General features: G+C 47.0%; 1 protein-coding gene and 1 long non-coding RNA gene across 42 annotated transcripts in view; one reads left to right on the top strand and one right to left on the bottom strand.

Annotated features, from left to right (window-relative positions):
- The window catches only part of UBAP2 (ubiquitin associated protein 2), a 129,733-nt gene extending 116,487 nt beyond the window's left edge, over positions 1–13,246 (bottom strand). For 25 of the 41 annotated variants that reach the window (XR_013404740.1, XM_077965812.1, XM_077965817.1 and 22 more), the window contains exon 1: positions 12,510–12,638. The gene's annotated coding sequence lies outside the window, so the exon portion shown is untranslated. Of the gene's footprint in view, positions 1–2,131; positions 2,242–12,341; positions 12,473–12,509; positions 12,639–12,840 lie in introns of those variants that run through there. The other 16 variants (XM_077965814.1, XM_077965825.1, XM_077965851.1 and 13 more) reach the window with 7 other exon arrangements.
- Positions 6,339–12,572, top strand: LOC144334648 (uncharacterized). The gene is made up of 2 exons (XR_013404759.1): positions 6,339–6,809; positions 10,126–12,572. It is a non-coding gene; the product is annotated as an uncharacterized LOC144334648 (long non-coding RNA).
- Positions 13,247–22,916: the final 9,670 nt, after the last annotated feature.

Genomic DNA, 22,916 nt, shown 5'->3' with positions numbered 1-22,916 from the left:
AACCCCGTCTCTACTAAAAAAACAAAAATTAGCCAGGTGTGGTGGCATGTATCTGTAATCCCAGCTACTCAGGAGGCTGAGGCAGGAGTATTGCTTGAACCTGTGGGGCGGAGGTTGCAGTATCCCAGGATCACGCCACTGCATCCAGCCTAGGTGACCAGAGCAAAACTCTGTCTCAAAAGATAAATAAACAAAAATAAGCTGGGCACAGTATCTCATACCTGTGATCCCAGCCCTTTGAAAGGCGATTGTTTGAGTCCAGGAGTTTCAGATCAGCCTGGGCAATGTAGGGAGACTGCATTTCTACAAAAAATAAATTGCTGGGTATGGTGGCACATTTGTATGGTCCTAGCTACTTGGGAAGCTAAAGCAAGAGGATCACTTGAGCCCAGGAAGTCGAGGCTGCAGTGAGCCATGATCATGCCACTGCATTCCCACCTGGACAACAGAGAGACCCTCTCTTAAAGTAAATAATTTATTAAAATAAAAGCAAGGTAGCATTATAAACAAAGCACCTCAACTATACTGTTCAGTTGAAGAATTAGTATTATGGGAGTACAAAAGCAAACTCCTTAGGGGCCCAACCGTTTTTGATTCCAATAAAGGTGCCGGGTGCGGTGGCTCACACCTGTAATCCCAGAACTTTGGGAGGCCAAGGCAGGCGAATCATTTGAGGTTAGGAATTCAAGACCAGCCTGGCCAACATGGTGGTGTATTTTTGGTTTCTACCAAAAATACAAAAAAATTAGCGTGCACCCATAGTCCCAGCTACTTGGGAGGTTGAGGCAGGAGAATCACTTGAATCTGGTAGGTGGAGGCTGCAGTGAGCCAAGATTGTATCAATGCACTCCAGGCTGGGTGACAGAGCAAGACTCCATCTCATAAAACAACAACCACCACCACCACCACCAAAAAAAAGATTCCTACTATTTTTTATATAAACGCCTTCTAAAATCCAGTACATATTTCTCTTCTTTGGCAAATACAGTACAATAAACATAATTTAATTTTTCTGATTGTATGTCAGTTATTGTAACCATCTTGTGGGGGATGTATAAATTAGCACGAATCTATTCCAACACTAGAACATACTTATTAACTTGTTTTTTGTTTTGTTTTGTTTCATTTTTTTATTGAAACTGAGTCTTGCTCTTGACACTCAGGCTAAAGTGCAGTGGCGCGATCTTGGCTCACTGCAACCTCCACCTCCCAGGTTCAAGCTGTTCTCCCACCTCAGCCTCCCAAGTAGGTGGGATTACAGGCACTTGCCAACATGCCCGGCTAATTTTTGTACTTTTGTAGAGATGGGGTTTCACCATGTTGGCCAGGCTGGTCTCGAATTCCTGACCTCAGGTGATTCGCCCACTTTGGCCTCCCAAAGTGCTGGGATTACAGGCGTGAGCCACCGTGCCCGGCCTTAACTTGCTTTCCTAAGTAAATTCAAGCGATTATCCTGCCTCAGCATCCCGAGTAGCTGGGATCACAGGTATGTATCACCGCGCCTGGCTAATTTTTAAATGTATGAGGCTGAGGCTTCACTGAGCTGAGATCGCACCACTGCACTCTGGCCTGGGCAACACAGCAAGACCCCGTCTCAAACAAAAAAAGAAAAAGAAAGAAAAAAAGAGGATCTATTTCCTGTGTATTAACAAAAAGTGGTGCCGGGCGCGGTGGCTCACGCCTGTAACCCCAACACTTTGGGAGGCTGAGGCGGGTGGATCACGAGGTCAGGAGATCAAGACCATCCTGGCTAACACAGTGAAACCCTGTCTCTACTAAAAATACAAAAAAAAATTAGCCAGGCATGGTGGCGGGCGCCTGTAGTCCCAGCTACTCAGGAGGCTGAGACAGGAGAATGGTGTGAACTCGGCAGGCGGAGCTTGCAGTGAGCCGAGATTGCACCACTGCACTCCAGCCTGGGTGACAGAGTAAGACTCCAGTTCAAAAAAAAAAAAAAAAAGTGCTAGTAGGCCAGGTGTGGTGGTTCATGTCTGTAATCTCAACACTTTGGGAAGCCAAGGTGTGAGGACTTCTTGAGCCCAGGAGTTTGAGACCAGCCTGGGTAACATAGTGAGACCTCATCTCTACTAAAAAATACATTTAAAAATTAGCCAGGTATCGTGGCACATACCTATGGTCCCACTTCCTTGGAAGGCTGAGGCAGGAGGATTGCTTGATTCCAGGATTTCGAGGCTACAGTAAGCTATGATTAGCCTGGGCAACAGAGCATGACCCTACAGCACCAAAAAATTTAAAAAGTGCAGTAAGTTGCCAACTGAACATCCTCATCCATGTCAAATTCTAGCCCTAACCTTAGCTAAACATGGCTCTCTCACCAACCATGTTCAGTTGCAGGAATCCCCATCTATCCTCTCTTGAAAAGATGAAAGCAAGAGCAAATTAAGTCATAGATTTAATGCCAACAACACAATAACCTTAGTCTGTGATAAAGACTCAGGCATATTTCTGTCTTTATACACTCACACTCACACTCTGCCCCGAGTGTCCAGCTCTGCATCCACCAAAGTAAGATTAACTTCCCACTAGTTACTCTGTCCCAAGGCTTCACAGGGAAGGGGATAAGGAGGGAAGCCACCTACCCCTTTGGCCAGTTGGAAAGAAGGAAGGTATCAAAATATAGGCTAATCTACCTCAGCTTTCTTAGGGATGCAAGTTCAATAAAACAATTTTTCTTCTAGTACAGTCATGATGACCACAACCAGTCACAAAGATTAAGAATCTTTGTTTCTTAGGCCAGGTATGGTGGCTCATGCCTGTAATTCCAGTATTTTGGGAAGCCAAGGCAGGCGGATCACTTGAGGTCTGGAGTTTGAGACCAGCCTGGCCAACATGTCAAAACCCTGTCTTTATGAACAATAAAAAAATTAGCTGGGCGTGGTGGTGTGCACCTGTAATCTCAGCTATTCCGAGGGCTGGGGCACGAGAAGCACTTGAACCTGGGAGGTGGAGGTTGCAGTGAGTCGTCACTATACTCTGGCCTAGGCAACAGAGCAAGACCCTGTCTTCAAAAAAAAAAATCTGGCCGGGCTTGGTGGCTCAAGCTTGTAATCCCAGCACCTTGGGAGGCCGAGACAGGTGGGTCACGAGGTCAGGAGATCAAGACTATCCTGGCTAACTTGGTGAAACCCCGTCTCTACTAAAAAATACAAAAAACAAGCCAGGCGTGGTGGCGGCCGCCTGTAGTCCCAGCTACTCAGGAGGCTGAGGCAGGAAAATGGCGTAAACCCAGGAGGCGGAGCTTGCAGTGAGCTGAGATCCGGTCACTGCATTCCAGCCTGGGCGACAGAGCCAGACTCCGCCTCAAAAAAAAAAAAAAAATCATCATCTTTGCTTCTTGATACTCTAAGCCACAATGTTTAACTCTTGCTTCTTATTTTCAAGCACAGAAAAACCATGACAGTACTTAACACACAGTACAACTACTATGGAAAACAGTTTGAAGGTTCTGGAAAAAACTAAAAATTGAGCTACCATATGATCCAGCAATCCCATTGCTGGGTATAGACCCAAAATAAAGGAAATCAGTATATTGAAGAAATATCTGCATTCCTATGTTTGCTGCAGCACTGTTTACAATAGCTAAGATTTGGAAGTAACCTAAGTGCCTATCAACAGATGAATAGATAAAACATGGTTCTTATACATAATGGAGTACTATTTAGCCATAAAAAAGAATGAGATCCTGTCATTTGAGACAACATGGATGGAACTGGAGATCATTATGTTAAGTGAAATAACCCAGGAACAGAAAGACAAACATCACATATTCTCAGTTGTGGGAACTAAAAATCAAAACAATTGAACTCATAATCACAGACAGTAGAAGGATGGGTTACCAGAGGCTAGGAAGGATAGTGGGAGACTTGGGGACTTGGGGGAGATAGGGATGGTTAATGAGTACAAAACAAATAATAACAAGACCCACTATTTGATAGCACAACAGAGTAACTATTGTCAATAATAACTTAATTGTATACTTTTTTTTTTTCTCCTGAGACAGGGTCTCTTTCACCCAGGCTGGAGTGCAGTGGTGCAATCTCGGTTCCCTGCAATCTCTACCTCCTGGGTTCAAGCAATTCTCCCACCTCAGCCTCCCAAGTAGCTGCGACTATACAGCTGAGCATCAAATCAATCCTTTTTTTTTTTTTTTTTTTTTAAACAGAGTTTCACTCTGTTGCCCAGGCTGGAGTGCAGTGCGTGATCTCAGCTCACTGCAACCTCCGCCTCCCAGGTTCAAGCAGTTCTCCTGTCTCAGCCTCCCAAGTAGCTGGGAATTACAGGTACCCGCCACCATGCCTGGCTAATTTTTGTATTTTTAGTAGAGACGGAGTTTCATCATGTTGGCCAAGCTGTTCTTGAACTCCTGACTTTAGGTGATCCACTTGCCTCAGCCTCCCAAAGTCCTGGGATCACAGGTGTGACCCACCATTTCCGGCTTCAAATCTTTTTTTTTTTTTTTTTTTTGGGGGGCAGAGTCTCGCTCTGTCGCCCAGGCTGGAGTGCACTGGCACGATCTCGGCTCACTGCAAGTTCTGCCTTCCGGGTTCACGCCATTCTCCTGCCTCAACCTCCCGAGTAGCTGGGACCACAGGCGCCCACCACCACACCCAGCTAATTTTTTGTAATTTTAGTAGAGACGGGGTTTCACCGTGTTAGCCAGGATGGTTTCGATCTCCTGACCTCATGATCAACCCGCCTCAGCCTCCCAAAGGGAGCTGCCGCGCCCGGCCTTCAAATCAATTCTTAATGAAGACCAGATGACCTAAAATAATACTTCTCATTATTCGCATCCCTGCATGAACCATTTCAACATTTGGCACTCACTGTCACAAATTCACAAATTATTTCACAAGTGATTTATAAAAGTTCAACATACCTGTTAAGTCATTTTGAGACAGTTACATCATCTCTAGGTTTTATTACAAGCCTAAAATATAAATACTGATTTATTTAATACTTCTGACAGTTTTCATTTCATAGTTCTTCAACTTTCCTCATGAATCCAGGATATAAAGTCCTGGATTTTCCTTTTTTAGTAAAAGTATATTGGTTTTATTTTGCTGATATCCTTATTACTTATTCACTCATGCCAAAAGCAACTTTCTTAAAAATGTCAGTTACCTAAAGAATGTATCTATCAAAGCAAAGTCGTGCCATCCATTTAAACATTAACACACCTGCCACATAAGTATCTGGCCCAGTTTTCATCTAACTACAAAATACAAAATTCGGCCGCGCACGGTGGCTCAAGCCTGTAATCCCAGCACTTTGGGAGGCCGAGACGGGCGGATCACAAGGTCAGGAGATCGAGACCACAGTGAAACCCCGTCTCTACTAAAAATACAAAAAATTAGCCGGGTGCGGTGGCGGGCGCCTGTAGTCCTAGCTACTCAGGAGGCTGAGGCAGGAGAATGGCGTGAACCCAGGAGGCGGAGCTTGCAGTGAGCCGAGATCGCGCCACTGCACTCCAGCCTGGGCAACAGCGTGAGACTCCGTCTCAAAAAAAAAAAAGAGAGTAAGACTGAAAATGGGCACTATTAAACCATATGTTGCTTATGGACATACATACAAGGTAAAATTACCGTAAAAAAGTAACAGTAGGCTGGGCGCGGTGGCTCACGCCTGTAATCCCAATACTTTGGGAGTGGAGGCGGGCGGATCATGAGGTCAGGAGTTTGAGACCAGCCTGGCCAACACAGTGAAACCCCGTCTCTACCAAAAATACAAAAAATTAACCAGATGTGGTGGTGGGCACCCACAATCTGAGCTACTCAGGAGGCCGAGGCAGGAGATAGATTTGCTTGAACCTGGGAGGCGGAGGTTGCAGTGAGCTGAGATCGGGCCACTGCACTCCAGCCCAGGCAACAGTGCAAGACTCCATCTCAAAAAAAAAAAGGAATACCTGATGTAAATGACAAGTTGATGGGTGCTGACGAGTTGATGGTTGCAGCACACCAACATGGCACAAGTATATATATGTAACAAACCTGCACGTTATGCACATGTACCCTAGAACTCAAAGTATAATAATAAAAATAAATAAATAAATAAATAAATAAATAAAGAACCTGCAGAGTGACTCATACCTATAATTCCAGGACTCTGGGAGGCCAACCAGGAGGATCACTTGAGTCCAGGAGTTCAAGACCACCGTGGGCAACATAGCAAGACCCTGTCTCTATTTTAAAACACCACCACAAAGGAATAGTAAACCTAAAATGTAGGGTAACGATTACCTCTAGGAAAGCGAAAAGAAATGCCCTGGGGGCTGGCATACACAGGGGACTTCCAGGTGGTAGTAATGTCCTATTTCTTGGTTGTTCATTTTACTTATTTTTTTTTTTTTAGTTTTACACATGGGGCCAGGCGTTAAGCTCACGCCTGTAATCTCAGCACTTTAGTAGGCCAAGGCAGGAGGATTACTTGAGCCTAACAGACCAGCCTGGGCAACATAGCAAGACTCCCTCTCTACAAAAAAGAAAAATAAGTTGAGCATGGTGATACATCCCTGTGGTCCAAGCTACTCAGGAGGCTGAGGTGGGAGGATGGCTTAAGCCTGGGAGATAGAGGCTGCAGCGAGCAATGATCATGCCATGACACTCCAGCCTGGGCAACAAAGCAAGACCCTGTCTCCAAAACAAACAACTCTGTATGTTTTTACCCCCAACCACATTATACATTGACAGCTCTACATGTTTTTATGCCTCATATACCAACTATGGTATGTATGCTGTTTTTTGCATTTTTCTCCTGAGACAGGGTCTCTCTGTCATCCAGGCTGAAGTGCAGTGGCACAATCACAGCCCAATGCAGTCTCAACTACCCAGGCTTAAGCAATCCTCCAACCTCAGCCTCCTGAGTAGCTGGAACTACAAGCACACCACGCCCAGCTAATTTTTGTATTTTTAGTAGAGACAGGATTTTGCCACGTTGTCCACGCTGGTCTCCAACTCCTGGGCTCAAGTGATTCACCTGCCTCAGCCTTCCAAAGTGCTGGGATTATAGGCATGAGCCACCACACCCAGACTATGCTGTATTTTTCAATAAAAATCAGCAAATATGCAAAGTATGATCCTATTTATTTATTTATTGAGATAGGGTCTCATTCTGTCACCCAGGCTGGATCATAGCTCAATGCAGCCTCAACCTCCTGGTCTCAAGCGATCCTCCCACCTCAGCCTCCCAAGTAGATGGGACTCTGGGTACATGCCATGATGCCCAGCTAATTTTTACATTTTTTTATAGAGACAGGGTCTCACTATATTGCCCACGCTGGTCTCGAACTCCTGCTCAAGCAATTCTTCCACCTCAGCCTCCCAAAGCGTTGGAATTACACACAGGAGCCATGGAGCCAGGCTCCAACTTTTTTTTTTTTTTTAAAGCATATACTCTATGCTTTTTTTTTTTTTTTTTTTTTTTTTTTGAGATGGAATCTCACTCTGTCGCCCAGGCTGGAGTGCAGTGGTGCAATTTCGGCTCACTGCAAGCTCCGCCTCCCGGGTTCACGCCATTCTCCTGCCTCAGCCTCCCGAGTAGCTGGGACTACAGGCACCCGCCACCATGCCCGGCTAATTTTTTGTATTTTTTAGTAGAGACAGGGTTTCACCGTGTTAGCCAGGATGGTCTCGATCTCCTGACCTCGTGATCCGCCCACCTCGGCCTCCCAAAGTGCTGGGATTACAGGCGTGAGCCAACGCACCCGGCCTATTCTCTGTTTTAGGGGAAAAAAAAGGCCAGGCACAGTGGTCCACTGCTGTAATCCCAGCACTTTGGGAGGCCAAAGCAGGTGGATCACCTGAGGGCAGGAGTTCAAAACCAGCAAGGCCAAAATGACAAAATCCCGTCTCCACAAAAAATACAAAAATTAGCAGAGCATGGTGGCAGGCTAATCACTTGAATCCAGGAGGCGGAGGTTGCAGTGAACTGAGATCACACCACTGTACTCCAGCCCGGGTGACAGAATGAAACTCCATCTCAAAAAAAAAAAAAAAAATTAGCTGGGCGCGGTGGCTCACACCTGCAATCCCAGCACTTTGGGAGGCCGAGGCGGGCGGATCAGGAGGTCAGGAGATCGATACCATCCTGGCTAACATGGTGAAACCCCGTCTCTACTAAAAATACAAAAAATTAGCCAGGTGTGGTGGCAGGCGCCTGTAGTCCCAGCTACTCGGGAGGCTGAGGCAGGAGAATGGCATGAACTCAGGAGGCGGAGTTTGCAGTGAGCCAAGATAGCGCCACTGCACTCCAGCCCGGGTGACAGAGCAAGACTCCCTCCAAAAAAAAAAAAAAAAAATTAGCCGGGCATGGAGATGCGTGACTGTAGTCTCAGCTAGTTGGGAAGCTGAGGCACGAGAATCACTTAAGCCAGGGAGGCAGAGGTTGCAGTGAGCCAAGACGGCACCACAGCACTCCAGCCTGGGCAACAGAGGGAGATTCTGTCTCAAAAAAATAAAAATAAAAGAAGCCAGGTGTGGTGGCTCACGCCTGTAATCCCAGCACTTTGGGAAGCCAAGGCAGGTGGATCACCTGAGGTCATGAGTTCAAGACCAATGTGGCCAACATGCTGAAACTTCATCTCTACTAAAAATACAAAAATGAGCCGGGGTGATGGCTAATTTTTGTAATCCCAGCACTTTGGGAGGCCGAGGCGGGCGGATCACCTGAGGTCAGGAGTTCCAAGACCAATATGGCCAACATGGTGAAATTACATCTCTACTAAAAATACAAACATTAGCCAGGTGTGTTGGTGGGCACCTGTAACCCCAGCTACTCAGGACACTGAGGCAGCAGAATCACTTGAACCCGGTGGGCAGAGGTTGCAGTGAGCGAAGATCGCACCACTGCACTCCAACCCGGGTGACAGAGCAAGACTCCATCTCTGAACAAATAAATAAAGAGTATTACCTAGTCTTAAATAAAACACCTACTCTACTCCTTAACGTGAGCCCTATTTCATAATTCAAACCCAAATAGTTAACTGGATTACAATTCAATTATGCTATGTCCAGCATAGTTATCAAAAAATTAAAACTTACCAAACATTGTTTACAAATGGTTAAAAAAAAGGCCAGGTGCCGTGGCTCACGCCTGTAATCCCAACACTTTGGGACGCCAAGGCGGGCGGATCACAAGGTTAGGAGATCGAGACCATCCTGGCTAACACAGTGAAACCCCGTCTCTACTAAAATACAAAACACTAGCCGGGCGTGGCGGCGGACGCCTGTAGTCCCAGCTACTCCGGAGGCTGGGACAGGAGAATGGCATGAACCCGGAAGGCGGAGCTGGAAGTGAGCTGAGAATGCACCACTGCACTCCAACCTGGGCGACAGTAAGACTCCGTCTCAAAAAAAAAAGGGTAGAAAAAAATAAAAATTAAAAAGTACAAAAAAAAAATTTTTTTTTTTTGAGATGCAGTCTTACTCTGTCATCCAGGCTGGATGGAGTCCAACGGCACAAAATTGGTTCACAGCAACCTCCACCTCCCAGGTTCAAGCAATTCTAAAGTCTCAGCCTCCAGAGTAGCTGGGACTACAGGCGCGCGCCACCACATCACGTTGATTTTTGTATTTTTAGAAGAGAAAGGGTTTCACCATGTTGATTAGGTTAGTCTCAACTCCCAGCCTCGTGACCCGCCCGACTCGGCGCCCAAAGTGCTGGGATTACAGGTATGAGCCACTGCGCCCAGCCACAAAAAAAAATTTTAAGCAGCATCTTTGAGAGAAACTAAAAAAAGTCAAGTAAACTCAGTAGGAAACACCAGCATAAGCGGTTTAACATTAAAATTGTAAAAACTAATGTGATACATTTGATTGAGTTAGGAAAAAAAGGATCATATTCCTAAATACTTGATAGTTTGGGCAAAATTACATCAAAATCTACCACAAAGATTACATGGTGATATTCCCTACATGTCCTCACTCTCTTTGCCTTCCTTCAGGTTGTATCTCCACTCTCCTTTTTGTAAAAAATAGCTGCTTCTAAAATCTATCAGAGATCTACTAATTTACCAGTCAACACCATGGGTACCATAACACTTAGCTTTTAAGGACGCTCTATTTGCTCAAAATGATAACTAAGAAAGAACAGATATTTGCTGACATACAGGTTTCTCGCAAGGAAAAATAAACAAAATAAGACAGGTTTGCTTAAGGGCAGAGAACTTTACAATCTGTAAATGCCTGCAGACTGCTTCTTCCCAGCAGGCATTAACCCTTCATAATATACTTAACCACCCCCACCCCCACAAAGTGTCTTATTAACAAAGGAAATCTTAACAGTAAGACATCATTTAAAAAAAAAAAAAAAGGACTGGGAAATCAACAATTAATTCAAAGCTAACATTTTAGACGTAAAGGCTTCACTTCAGACCACTCCAAACCTTCAAGAGAGCTTTACACTTTCTACATATATTTTACACTTAAGAGGGTAGATACAGGGACCAATTCCCATCACGATACAAGTACATATTGAAATAAACCTATTATTCTCCATGTTCTCACACCATTTCTCCCCATACAATAAAAGTCACTCAGTCTAATACTAAGAGAGACACTCCTGGTGATCACTACATAGACTGCACTAGTAACCAGGAAAGGGAAGCAGAGGTGTTATTGTTGTTCCAATATAGTTCTAGAGGCAACTCCATGTGACTACTGCTGGTCCAGCCCACATTTAAAGGGAGGACAGAGGAAACCAGAGCAGCAGGAAACAGGAGGGGTAATTACCACAACCCTTTCCCATGGCCTCATTCTCTCCCATGCCACCGCTTTTGGGCATATTTCAATCACAACAAAAAACCTTCCTTCTCTGAAAGGTTTCATAATTATTGAGGGTGAGCGGCAACAGGGAAGCAAATGGGGGAAGTCGGCGCTGTGGGAAAATCTCTCGCCACATATGTCAACTAGCCATAAGTAGGAAAATCAGGAGTACACTGGCAGCCAGCAAAAGGGCAGTTTGGGAAACTAATCACTTCTGCCTAATGATAAGAGAAGCCTTCAAAGCAGTAAAAGGTCGGCCCCAGCGAAGGGGCTCCACAGGTGAGTGTACTGAAAGAAACTATCATCTCCAGGGAGTGGAATACATTCCCTTTCCTGAGGTAAAAGGGGAACACACCAATGTCGCATACGGGACAGTTCAGGTATCATGTTCATCTTCCTTCCACCCTTCCCAAACTGACACTAAAAAGGATACACAATTCACAGCGAAAAGTGAGGAATGCAATAACTAGCCGCATACCCCTTGGTGAAAAAAGTGCTGTCATAACAGGAGAGGAATATAAGAATGGGTTTTCACCCAAGAAATTAATTATATGCCCTTCAAATAAAAGATGATCTTTGGATACCTTATGGAGACGTGAAAAAACCCTCAACTAGCTGGGCACCGTGGGGCACACCTGTAACCCCAGCTACTCAGGAGGCTGAGGTGCAAGAATCGCTGAAGCCCAGGAGCGGGAGGCCAGCCTGGGCAATAGATGGAGACCATATCTCTAAAATGAATAGCAATTTTTTAAAATCTCTCAACTGTTAGGATACGCTGGTGCTGTAGAAAGATTATAAGCCTAAATACTGGCAAACCATATACCTTCCTTGAATGTGAGATAAAAACAATATTCAACAGAAGTGGTAGTAAATGACTGGATTACATCAAACAGGAAATAACAGTAATAATGATGGGATCAACCCTTAAAGCGAGCAAGGGTTAGAGACCAGAGTGGTGACAGTTGAGAAGCGTGGGCAACTAATTAGACTAAAAACTCGGGGAAAATGTGGAAAAGCCGAGTGGGAAAGTGATTCAGAGGGAAACAGAACTGAGTTGTAATGCACCAATGAAAGAATAACATTTTGAATATGTATTATTAACAGACTGAGCTTTGCGGTTTACAAAGCGCTCAAAAACCTACACTAAAGAATGAACTGTGATATAACCAGACTACAGGAACCGGGGGTGAGGAGGAAAACTGAGTCCCAATTGAGACCAATTGAAAAGGAGAAGTAGAATTGAACTGTGCCTCCGGGTAAGCCAGGAAAGATTAGAGAGCGCAGAAGTTGGGGTTCTAAAAGGGCCAGTCCCAAGACTAGCTACGGGCGTGAAAGCGGAAAGGTGATCAGATGGGACCGACAGCGTGGCGGGGAAGCTCCCATCTACTGGCAGGCACCGAGGTGGGAGAGAAAACCACACCCTCCAGGGCAGAAACCCGAAGGGGGGAGGGGAGGCGCCCCTGGGGTTGGGTGGGGCCCGGCCGACCCGGACGGGGGAAAGTAGGAAGAAGCACAAGGCAAAGTGAGGGGAAGAGGCAGTAGGGCGCCCGGGCCTGGACACACAGGGACCGTGGAGCTGGCGAGTGAAGCTTGGCCCGGTCCTCACGGATGGGCGCCGGGGCAGTCTGCAGGCGGTGGGGGTTCAGACGAGCTGAACCCAGAACTAGAAAGCGCACGCTGCAGCGCTCAGGCCCCTGGAACAGGGAAGGAAAGGGACAGGATGGCAATTACCGCTGCTGCTCTCGGAGGACTCAAGACCCGCTGCCGCCGCCGCCGCTCGTTACCTGCCAATGTGCCTCTTACAAAGCGGCGGCGGCGGCACAGGCTGCCCAACCCGTCACGTGACCTCGCGTCACGAGCGAAGGAGGAGCCACAACACGTCGCTCGTGCGCGGCTTCAGAGCCCGCCCAGACGGCGCGCAGCCTCTTCTAGCTGCCACCTTCACCCCAACCCCGCGAGGCCGACCGCGTGGAGGTGGTGGGGGAAACCACAGAAAAAAAAAAAATAAGGGAGACTTGATAATATGTATTGTACTCGGAGTCATCAGGAGAGGATTACCCACCGCATCCAGGGTGCCTACAACTGCAGCTCGTCGTCGCGCCATGATGACCTCACAAGGCACCACAGGTTGCTCCCCTGTGGCCGCCTCTCTCATCACGTGATGTGGTTCAGCCACTCAGGGCAAGCCTGGCCTCCCAAACGTTGCACGAGGGGACCACGAGTCCCAACATGCTGCACAGCCAAGGCGACCCCTACCTCAGCCTTTCTCCCGCGGGCTCCCAGACGCACCCCCTAGAGACCTTAGTGCCGAGGGAAGGCCGGGCGGAAAGCGGACTAAGCTGGCTTGAAGAAGTAATACTACTGGACGCCGCCCGCCAGGTGGCGGAGCGTGGTGCCTGCTGGGAGGTGTAGTCCTGGCGGGGGGTGTGGTTCTGCTCCCACGTTCCTGGGCTCGCTCTGCGCCCTGCCCCCTGCGCGGGAAAACGCCAACGGCTCGCAGCGAGAGCCTCGGCAAGGCGGAAGGTCCGCCCACTTTTCGTCTTGTTCGGTGAGGTTGTACTTTTGCCCTCCCAAGCCCCTTCTGAGTGAAAAGACTAGCATCTATTGAACGCCTACTCGAAGTCCGCCGTTTATACAATCATTTCTGTTATATCATATAATCAACCCCTTGAGTCCAGGATTTCCCATATTTAAGGATAAAAAAAGAAGCTTAGAGTTGCTTGTTGACCGAAGAAACCCAGGTTTTCTGCCTTAGAAAATTAAAGACCTCCTCTCAATAGGATCTGACCTGTTGTCAACTCCAAAAATTACATATAAATAAGATGATGGTTTATAATTGTAGCATAGTGTTTTAAAAGTATTTTCCATTTACTGGCCTGTTTGGATATGAGGGCGATCTGGCTGCGATATCTGTCACCCCATTGATTGCCAGGGCTGATTCCGCTGATCTGGCTGGCTAGGCGGGTGGCCCTTCCTCCCGCACCGCTCCCGAGGCTGCATACTCGGTCGAAAAGGAGGAGCATCCCCCATAGAGGAGGACAGGTCAAGGATATAGGAGTAGCTGCACGCCCCTGTTAACAAGCTCTCAAGGTCCTCCAAACAAGCTCTCAAGGTCTACTTACTGGCCTGTTTTATCCCAAGCTGGTTACATATAAGGACTTTGCAGTCCTGGCATGCCTTACCTCAATTGGAGCTTTCCTCTGTAGTAACACCACTTCACCGGCTTGTGAAAATTAAATAAGATTATGTAAAATGCCTGCTTGGCACATAATAAACCCTCAATAAGTATCAGTAATCATATTCACACTCTACCCGTTAGGCCCAACAGGTCTAAGTAAGGTAGAAAGAGGAAATTAGCTTATACTGAACTTTGTACAGGACACTATGCTAATTACTAATTTGCTAGTTATTAAGTAAAACAATTGAAATCTTAAACAGTCCTGTCTAGTTCAAAGAAAGCCTTTGTTATTCATCTGAATTAAAGAATGCTGCCGGGCGTGATGGCTCGCCCATGTAATCCCAGCACTTTGGGAGGCGGAGGTGGGTGGATCACCTGAGGTCAGGAGTTTGTGACCAGCCTGGCCAACATGGTGAAACCCCGTCTTTACTAAAAAATACAAAAAATTAACCAGGCGTGGTGGTGGCCGCCTGTAATCCCAGCTACTTGGGAGACTGAGGCAGGATAATCACTTGAACCCAGGAGGTGGAGGTTGTCGTGATCCAAAATTGCACCACTGCACTCCAGCCTGGGCAACAGAGTGAGACTCCATCTCAAAAAAAAAAAAAAAAACAGAACTTATCATCAATAGCCACTGACATGTGGGTGAATCTTATCTCACCTCTTTTGACAGTGAGCTAGGATTGTGTCTTGTCTGTTCGTCTTCCTCCTCTTTGTCCTGCTGCTTTATAGAAATGTGTGGGAGTGTCAAAGATAAAAACCACCCTTGAGAGTCAAAGACTTAATGGACAGATCAGGAGAAAAGGATTCGGAAAGGAATATACAAACTTGATAACAGTGGCTGGCTCTGAGGAGTGGGAAAGAGGTTTGTGATTGGGGTTGCTGGCCCAAAGGGACCGCAGTCTAACGTTTTTGATTTTTCCTTGGAGAAGGCACTGGTATATAACTTACATAGTTATAAGATTAACTTGGCCCAGCGCGGTGGCCAAGCACTTTGGGAGGCTGAGGCAGGCAGATCACAAGGTCAAGAGATTGAGACCATCCTGGCCAACATGGTGAAACCCCGTCTCTACTAAAAATACAAAACTTGGCCGGGCGCGGTGGCTCAAGCCTGTAATCCCAGCACTTTGGGAGGCCGAGACGGGCGGATCACGAGGTCAGGAGGTCGAGACCATCCTGGCTAACACGGTGAAACCCCGTCTCTACTAAAAAATACAAAAAACTAGCCAGGCGAGGTGGCGGGCGCCTGTAGTCCCAGCTACTCAGGAGGCTGAGGCAGGAGAATGGCCTAAACCCGGGAGGCAGAGCTTGCAGTGAGCTGAGATCCGACCACTGCACCCCAGCCTGGGCGACAGAGCGAGACTCTGTCTCAAAAAACTAAAATAAAATAAAATAAAAAATACAAAACTTAGCTGGGTGCGGTGGTGCACCTGTGGTGCGCACCTGTAGTCCCAGCTACTCGGGAGGCTGAACCCGGGAGGCAGAGGTTGCAGTGAGCCAAGATCGAGCCACTGCACTCCAGCCTGGCAACAGAGCGAGATTCCTCTCAAAAAAAAAAAAAAAAAGATTAACTTTATGAGAAGGAAGACCAGAGACCACATGTTAGCACTGTGACCCTGTATAAGCTGTGTCACTTCTCCAGGCCTCAATTTCTTATTAAATTCATTTTCAAAAACATCTGCCTTTTCTGTGTCAGGGACACTGTGCTGGTTATTTTTATTACATTATCATTTATTAAGGGAGAAGTCCTACCAAGCACCTAGGATCAGAGAAAATAAGAACATCAAACCCTAAAATCTCACTGATTACTGTTATTGGGACCTGGATGCAACAGAACTAGCCTTTCCCTCCCCCTCCCTCACCCACACAAAGGATTCATTCGCTTTATCCACCCAGCTTGACTCTGAGACATTGACTCTGAAACTAATTTCACATCCTGTGACTGCAAAGGACATCCCCATCTTTGTGTGTGTGTGTGTGTGTGTGTGTGTGTGTTGAGACAAAGTCTTGCTCTGTTGCCCAGGCTGGAGTGCAGTGGCGCGATCTCGGCTCACTGCAACCTCCGCCTCCCGGGTTCATGCCATTCTCCTGCCTCAGCCTCCCAAGTAGCTGGGACTACAGGCTCCCACCACCATGCCTGGCTAATTTTTTAAAATATTTTTTGGTAGAGATGGGGTTTCACCATGTTAGCCAGGATGGTCTTGATCTTCTGACCTCGTGATCTGCCTGCCTCAGCCTCCCAAAGTGCTATGACTACAGGCGTGAGCCACCGGGCCCAGCCATCCCCATCTTTTTTACCAGTTTTTGTTTGCTTCAGTCTTCTTGCTGGACTAAAGTGAGCACATAATGTCACGGAAGATACACTGGAGAAATTATCAGAAGCCTGGGTTCTGAAGTCTGTACAAATGGGTGGCAATATGATAGATAGGTGTGTGAAATCATTCTTTTTTTTTTTAGACAAGGTCTTGCTGTGTTGCCCAGGCTAGAGTGCAGTACCTATTCACAGGTGTAATCATAGTGTACTATAGCCTTTAGCTCCTGAACTCAGGCAGTCTTCCCATCTCAGCCTCCAGACTAGCTGAGAATACAGGCAGTGTGCCACTGCACCTGGCTCTGGAATCAGTAATTCTTAGATGAGGCCCATCCTCAAAAACAAACAGTAATAGTAATAGGTGGCTGAGATTTAGGAGGATACAATCAAGGCATCTAATCTCCAAAGCAGAACAGGTGTGGTGGCTCACTATCACTCTAGGAGGCCGAGATGGGAGGCTCACTTGGGGCCAGGAGTTCAAGACCAGCCTGGGCAATATAGCAAGACTCTGTCTCTATTTATATATACACATATTTATTTTCTTAATAAAAAACTCCAAAGCAGAATTTTCACAAACTAGATAAAGCTAATCACAGTTGAAATCTTTTTTTTCTTTTTTTGATACAGGGTCTCACTCTGTTGCCCAGGCTGGAATGCACCTTCACCTCCTGGGTTCAACCAATTCTCGTGCCTCAGCCTCCCAATTAACTGAGACTACAGTCAGGCAGCGTCGTACCCAGCTAATTTTTGTACTTTTAGTAGAGACGGGTTTTGCTATGTTAGCCGGACTGGTCTCAAACTCCTGGCTTCAAGTGATCTGCCCACTTTTGGCCTCCCAAAGTGTTGGAATTACAGGCATGAGCCACCGCACCTGGTCCACAGTTGAAATCTAACGTACTCTCTTAATTGTAAAATAAATGTCAGCCGGGCGCGGTGGCTCAAGCCTGTAATCCCAGCACTTTGGGAGGCTGAGATGGGCGGATCACAAGGTCAGGAGATCGAGACCATCCTGGCTAACACGGTGAAACCCCATCTCTACTAAAAAATACAAAAAGCTAGCCCGGCGAGGTGGCGGGCGCCTGTAGTCCCAGCTACTCGGGAGGCTGAGGCAGGAGAATGGCGTGAACCCGGGAGGCGGAGCTTGCAGTGAGCTGAGATCCGGCCACTGCACTCCAGCCCGGGTGACAGAGCGAGACTCCGTCTCAAAAAAAAAAAAAAAAAATTAAATAAAAATAAATGTCATAATCAAATGCATTACACCCTGCCTAAAGAATGTGATAACATGAGGTCAGGAGATTGAGACCATCCTGGCTAACATGGTGAAACCCCATCTCTACTAAAAATAAAAAAAATTTGCCAGGCATGGTGGCGGGCACCTGTAGTCCCAGCTACTTGGGAGGCTGAGGCAGGAGAATGGCATGAACCTGGGATGCGGAGCTTGCAGTGAGCTGAGATAGCGCCACTGTACTCCAGCCTGGGCGACAGAGCGAGACTCGGTTTCAGAAAAAAAAAAAAACGTGATAACAGAGAGGAAATAGGCTTCCTAGAGTCTTAAAAAAAAAAAAAAAAAGTGAACCTTAATAAGCAAAATGTATGCCTTGCAAGAAACAGGGTGGCCTAACCAGCACTTCAAACATTCTGACCCCTTAGCAGATTTCTGCCTTTAGCAGATGAAGATGGGTGTTCCATACCTATTAACCATGAGGACCCAAGATTCCCTGACCTGTGTTCCATGTTTTCAAGCAACCTACTGACTAGAATTTGGCTTCTGTTTAATACCTTCCTCCAGAGAAGTGAATGTGCTATTGACCAGAGCACCATATGTTATTTGACTTGACTGAAAATTAGTGTACTGGCCAGGCGCAGTGGCTCATGCCTGTAATCCCAGCACTTTGGGAGGTCGAAGTGGGTGGATCACCTGAGGTCAGGAGTTCGACACAAGCCTGACTAACGTAGTGAAACACCATCTCTACTAAAAATACCAAAAAATTAGCAGGGCAAGGTGGCACATGCCAGTAATCCCAGCTACTAGGGAGGCTGAGGCAGGAGAATTGCTTGAATCCAGGAGGCAGAGGTTGCAGTGAGATCACGTCATTGCACTCCAGCCTGGGCGACAGAGCTAGACTCCTTCAAAAAAAAAAAAAGAAAGAGAGAGAGAAAGGAAAAAAAGGAAAGGAAGGGAAAGGAAAAGGGGAAGGAAAAAGGGAAGGGGAGGGGAGGGGAGGGGAAGGGGGAGGAAGGGGAGGGAGGGGGAGGGGGAGGGAGGGGAGGGGAGTGGGGGATGGGAGGGGGAGGGGAGGGAAGAAGGAAGGAGGAAGGAGGAAGAAGGAAGAAGGAAGAAAATTCGTGTACTGGAAGCCAGGCACAGTAGCTCATGCCTGTAATCCCAGAACTTTGGGAGGCCGAAGTGGGAGGATCCCTTAAGCCCAGGAGTTCGAGACCAGCCTGGGCAACATAGTGAGACCCCTACCTCTATTTCTGTCACCAGGCTGGAGTGCAGTGGCACGATCTCGGCTCACTGCGGCTTACTGCAACCTCCGCCTCCCAGGTTTAAGCGATTCTCCTGCCTCAGCCTCCCGAATAGCTGGGATTACAGGCACACGCCGCTATCCCCAGCTAATTTTTGTATTTTTAGTAGAGATGGGGTTTCACCGTGTTGGCCAGGCTGGACTTGAACTCCTGACCTCAGGTGATCTGCCCGCCTCGGCCTCCCAAAGTGCTGGGATTACAGGCGTGAGCCACCGTGCCAAGCAACCCCCATTTCTATTGTTAAGAAAAGGGAAAACAACTGACCGGGTGCAGTGGCTCACGCCTGTAATCCCAGCACTTTGGGAGGCCAAGGCAGGTGGATCACGAGGTCAGGAGATCGAGACCATCCTAGCTAACACAGTGAAACCCCGTCTCTACTAAAAAAAAATACAAAAAATTAGCCAGGCATGGTGGCAGGCTCCTGTAGTCCCAGTTACTCGGGAGGCTAAGGCTGGAGAATGGCATGAACCCTAAAGGTGGAGCTTGCAGTGAGCCGAGATTGCGCCACAGCACTTCAGCCTGGGCAACAGAGCAAGACTCCGTCTCAAAAAAAAAAAAAAGAAAGAAGAAAAGAAAAGGAAAAACAAAGAAAATTAATGAACTGACAATAACCATTTGGAATATACCATCAGTTTATGAGGCATGTTTATGCCCAAAGCCAACTGAGCAGTGAGATGCTGAATTCTGTTTTTCGTTTTGTTTTGTTTTGTTTGAGACGGAGTCTCGCTCTGTCGGCCAGGTTGGAGTGCAGTGGTGCAATCTTGGCTCACAGCAACCTCTGCCTCCCGGGTTCAAGTGATTCTCCTGCCTCAGCCTCCTGAGTAGCTGGGATTACAGGTGCATGCCACCACGCCCGGCTCATTTTTGTATTTTTAGTAGAGACGAGATTTCACCATGTTTGCCAGGCTGATCTTGAACTTCTGACCTCAGATGATCCGCCAACCTTGGCCTCCCAAAGTGCTGGGATTACAGGGGTGAGCCACTGCGCCCGGCCTGAGATGCTGAACTTTGAATGCAGTGACCAAAAGAAGTAATCATAATGTCACTGTGTGAGGCCTTTTGGGCATGGTGGCTTAAATCTGTAATCCCAGCACTTTTGGAGACCTAGGAAGGAGGATTTCAAATTGCTCTAGCATATTGACTTTGGAAACAAAAGACATCATTCTATTTATAGCATTCTGGTTTTGGTAGTGATATTTCCATTTACAAAATGTAGTAATTCTCAATCGCTGATAATGGCAAATCCTAGAAAACACAACATTCTTAAATGTGATTTTAACATCATTCTCAAAGAGTTGTTGGCTGAAGATTCATTTCATGAATCCAATTTTTCCAAAATAGACAATTCTGATGATTCAGATGATCCTGATGTTAGTTCTGTTTAGAAATAACTCCAAGAATAGTTTTTTATATTTTATGTTCACATTGAAAACCAGTCAAGTTTGCTTCAGCCTCAATGAGCGTGTTTATGTGAAATTAAATGAGCACTGGCGGCGAGTTGCACTTTTTTTTTTTTCTAAACCAGGAAAGGGTTAAAAACCTTTGCTTAGGCCAGACACAGTGGTTCATGCCTGTAACCCCAGCACTTTGGGAGGCCAAGAGGGGATTATCTCTTGAGCCCAGGAGTTCAAGACCAGCCTGGCCAACATGGCAAAAACCCATCTCTACTAAAAAATATAAAAATTAGCCAGGAGTGATGGCACACACCTGTAGTCCCAGCTACTCAGGTGGCTGAGGCACAAGAATCACTGGAACCCAAGAGGTAGAGGTTGCAGCGAGCCGAGATCATACCACTGCCCTCCAGCCTGGGCAACAGAGCAAGACTCTGTAAAAAACAAACAAACAAACAAACACAGAAAGCCTGGCTGGGCACAGTGGCTCATGCCTGTAATCTCAGCACTTTGGGAGGCTGATGAGGGCGGATCACAAGGTCAGGATTTTGAGACCAGGCTGGCCAACATGGTGAAACCCCTTCTCTACTTCTAAAAAAAATAATATAATTAGCTGGGCATGGTGGCGTGCAATCCCAGCTACTCGGGAGGCTGAGGCGGGAGAATTGCTTGAAACCAGGAGGCAGAGGTTGCAGTGAGCCAAGATCGCACCATTGCACTCCAGCCTGGGCGACAGAGCAAGACTTTGTCTCAAAAAAAATTATATATATATATAACAAAAAGTAGCCGGGTGTGTTGGTGCATGCCTATAGTCCCAGCTACTTGGGAGGCTGAAGCACAAGAACAATTTGAACCCAGGAGGCGGAGGTTTCAGTGAGCCAAGATTGTGCCACTGCACTCCATCTCATATCAGGACTCCATCTCAAAAAAACAAAACAAAACAAAAAATCCCTTTGCCCAGGCACGGTGGCTGATGCCTATAGTCCCAGGATTTGGGGAGGCCACGGCCGGCAGATTGCTTGAAGCCAGGAGTTCAAGAACAGCCTGGGACACATGGCAAAATTTCATCTCTATAAAAAAATGCAAGGCCGGGCGCGGTGGCTCAAGCCTGTAATCCCAGCACTTTGGGAGGCCGAGACGGGCGGATCACGAGGTCAGGAGATCGAGACCATCCTGGCTAACACGGTGAAACCCCGTCTCTACTAAAAAATACAAAAAACTAGCCGGGCGAGGTGGCGGGCGCCTGTAGTCCCAGCTACTCGGGAGGCTGATGCAGGAGAATGGTCTAAACCCGGGAGGCGGAGCTTGCAGTGAGCTGAGATCCGGCCACTGCACCCCAGCCTGGGCGACAGAGCAAGACTCTGTCTCAAAAAAAAAAAAAAATGCAAATATTAGTCGGCGCTGGTGGTGCATACCTATAGTACCAACTACTAAGGAGGCTGAGGTGGGAGGATCAATTGAGCCTTGGAGGTCAAGGATACAGTGAGCCATGATCACATCACTGCACTCCAGCCTGGGCAACACAGCAAGACACTATTTCAATAAAAACAAAATCTTTGCTTATAAGCCATTCAGGAGGTCACATTTTAATCATGAGCTGCCTGATTTTTCTTGCTTGGTGCCCTGAAAATAAATGCCTTCCTTTGTCCCACTGCAAAACCTCAATATACATGTTTGGTTTACTGCACCAGGCGAGTGGACCCTAGTTCAATTCAGTAACAAGTTCAGCCTTGGAAACATAGCAAGACCTCATCTCTAAATAAAAATAAAAATAGACCAAGCATAGAAGCTCACATCTGTAATCCCAGCACATTGGGATGCCAAGGCAGGAGGATCACTTGAGCCCAGGATTTCAAGACCAGCTTGGGCACCATAGGGACATCTCATCTCTACAAAAAGTCAAAAAATTGGCCAGGGGAGGTGGCTTACACCTGTAATCCCAGCACTGTGGGAGGCCGAGGCAGGCAGATCACCTGAGGTTGGGAGTTCAAGACCACCCTGACCAACATGGAGAAACCCCATCTCTACTAAAAATACAAAATTAGCTGGGTGTGGTGGTGCATGCCTGTAATCCCAGCTACTTGGGAGGCTGAGGCAGGAGAGTCACTTGAACCCGGGAGACAGAGGTTGCAGTGAGCTGAAATCGTGCCATTGCACTCCAGCCTGGGCAACAAGAGCAAAACTCTGGTCAGGCGCGGTGGCTCACGCCTGTAATCCCAGCACTTTGGGAAGCAGATCACAAGGTCAGGAGTTTGAGGCCAGCCTGGCCAACATGGCGAAACCCCATCTCTACTAAAAATAGAAAACTTAGTCAGGCGTGATGGCGCGCGCCTGTAGTCCCAGCTACTCTGGAGGCTTGAACCCGGGAGGCAAGGTTGCAGTGAGCCGAGATCATGCCACTGCACTCCAGCCTGGGCGACAGAGTGAGACTCTATCTCGCAAAAACAAACAAAAAACAAAACACAGACTCTTCCCCTGCCAGGAATAGCTAAAAGTAAGTAAGGAGACAATTTGTTAGCAATCTAGGGAAAAAGATTTAGAACCACACTGCACTCCATATACCTGTTAACCTAAATATCAGAGAGAGGCTCTCTAAAGAAAATGGTATTTTTTCAGGAATAAGGCATTGCAGAGGGAATTCACATACCATAGTAAACTATGTGTGTATTCAGGAAAGTAAAGGAGGGCAAAGATTTTCAAAGGATAGATAAGAATTGCACAATTGTTTT

Source organism: Macaca mulatta, chromosome 15 (genome assembly GCF_049350105.2).
Source record: "Macaca mulatta isolate MMU2019108-1 chromosome 15, T2T-MMU8v2.0, whole genome shotgun sequence".
Classification (NCBI taxonomy): domain Eukaryota; kingdom Metazoa; phylum Chordata; class Mammalia; order Primates; family Cercopithecidae; genus Macaca; species Macaca mulatta.
The sequence above is the reverse complement of the archived record's forward strand: the minus strand, read 5'-3'. Positions and strand labels throughout refer to the sequence as shown.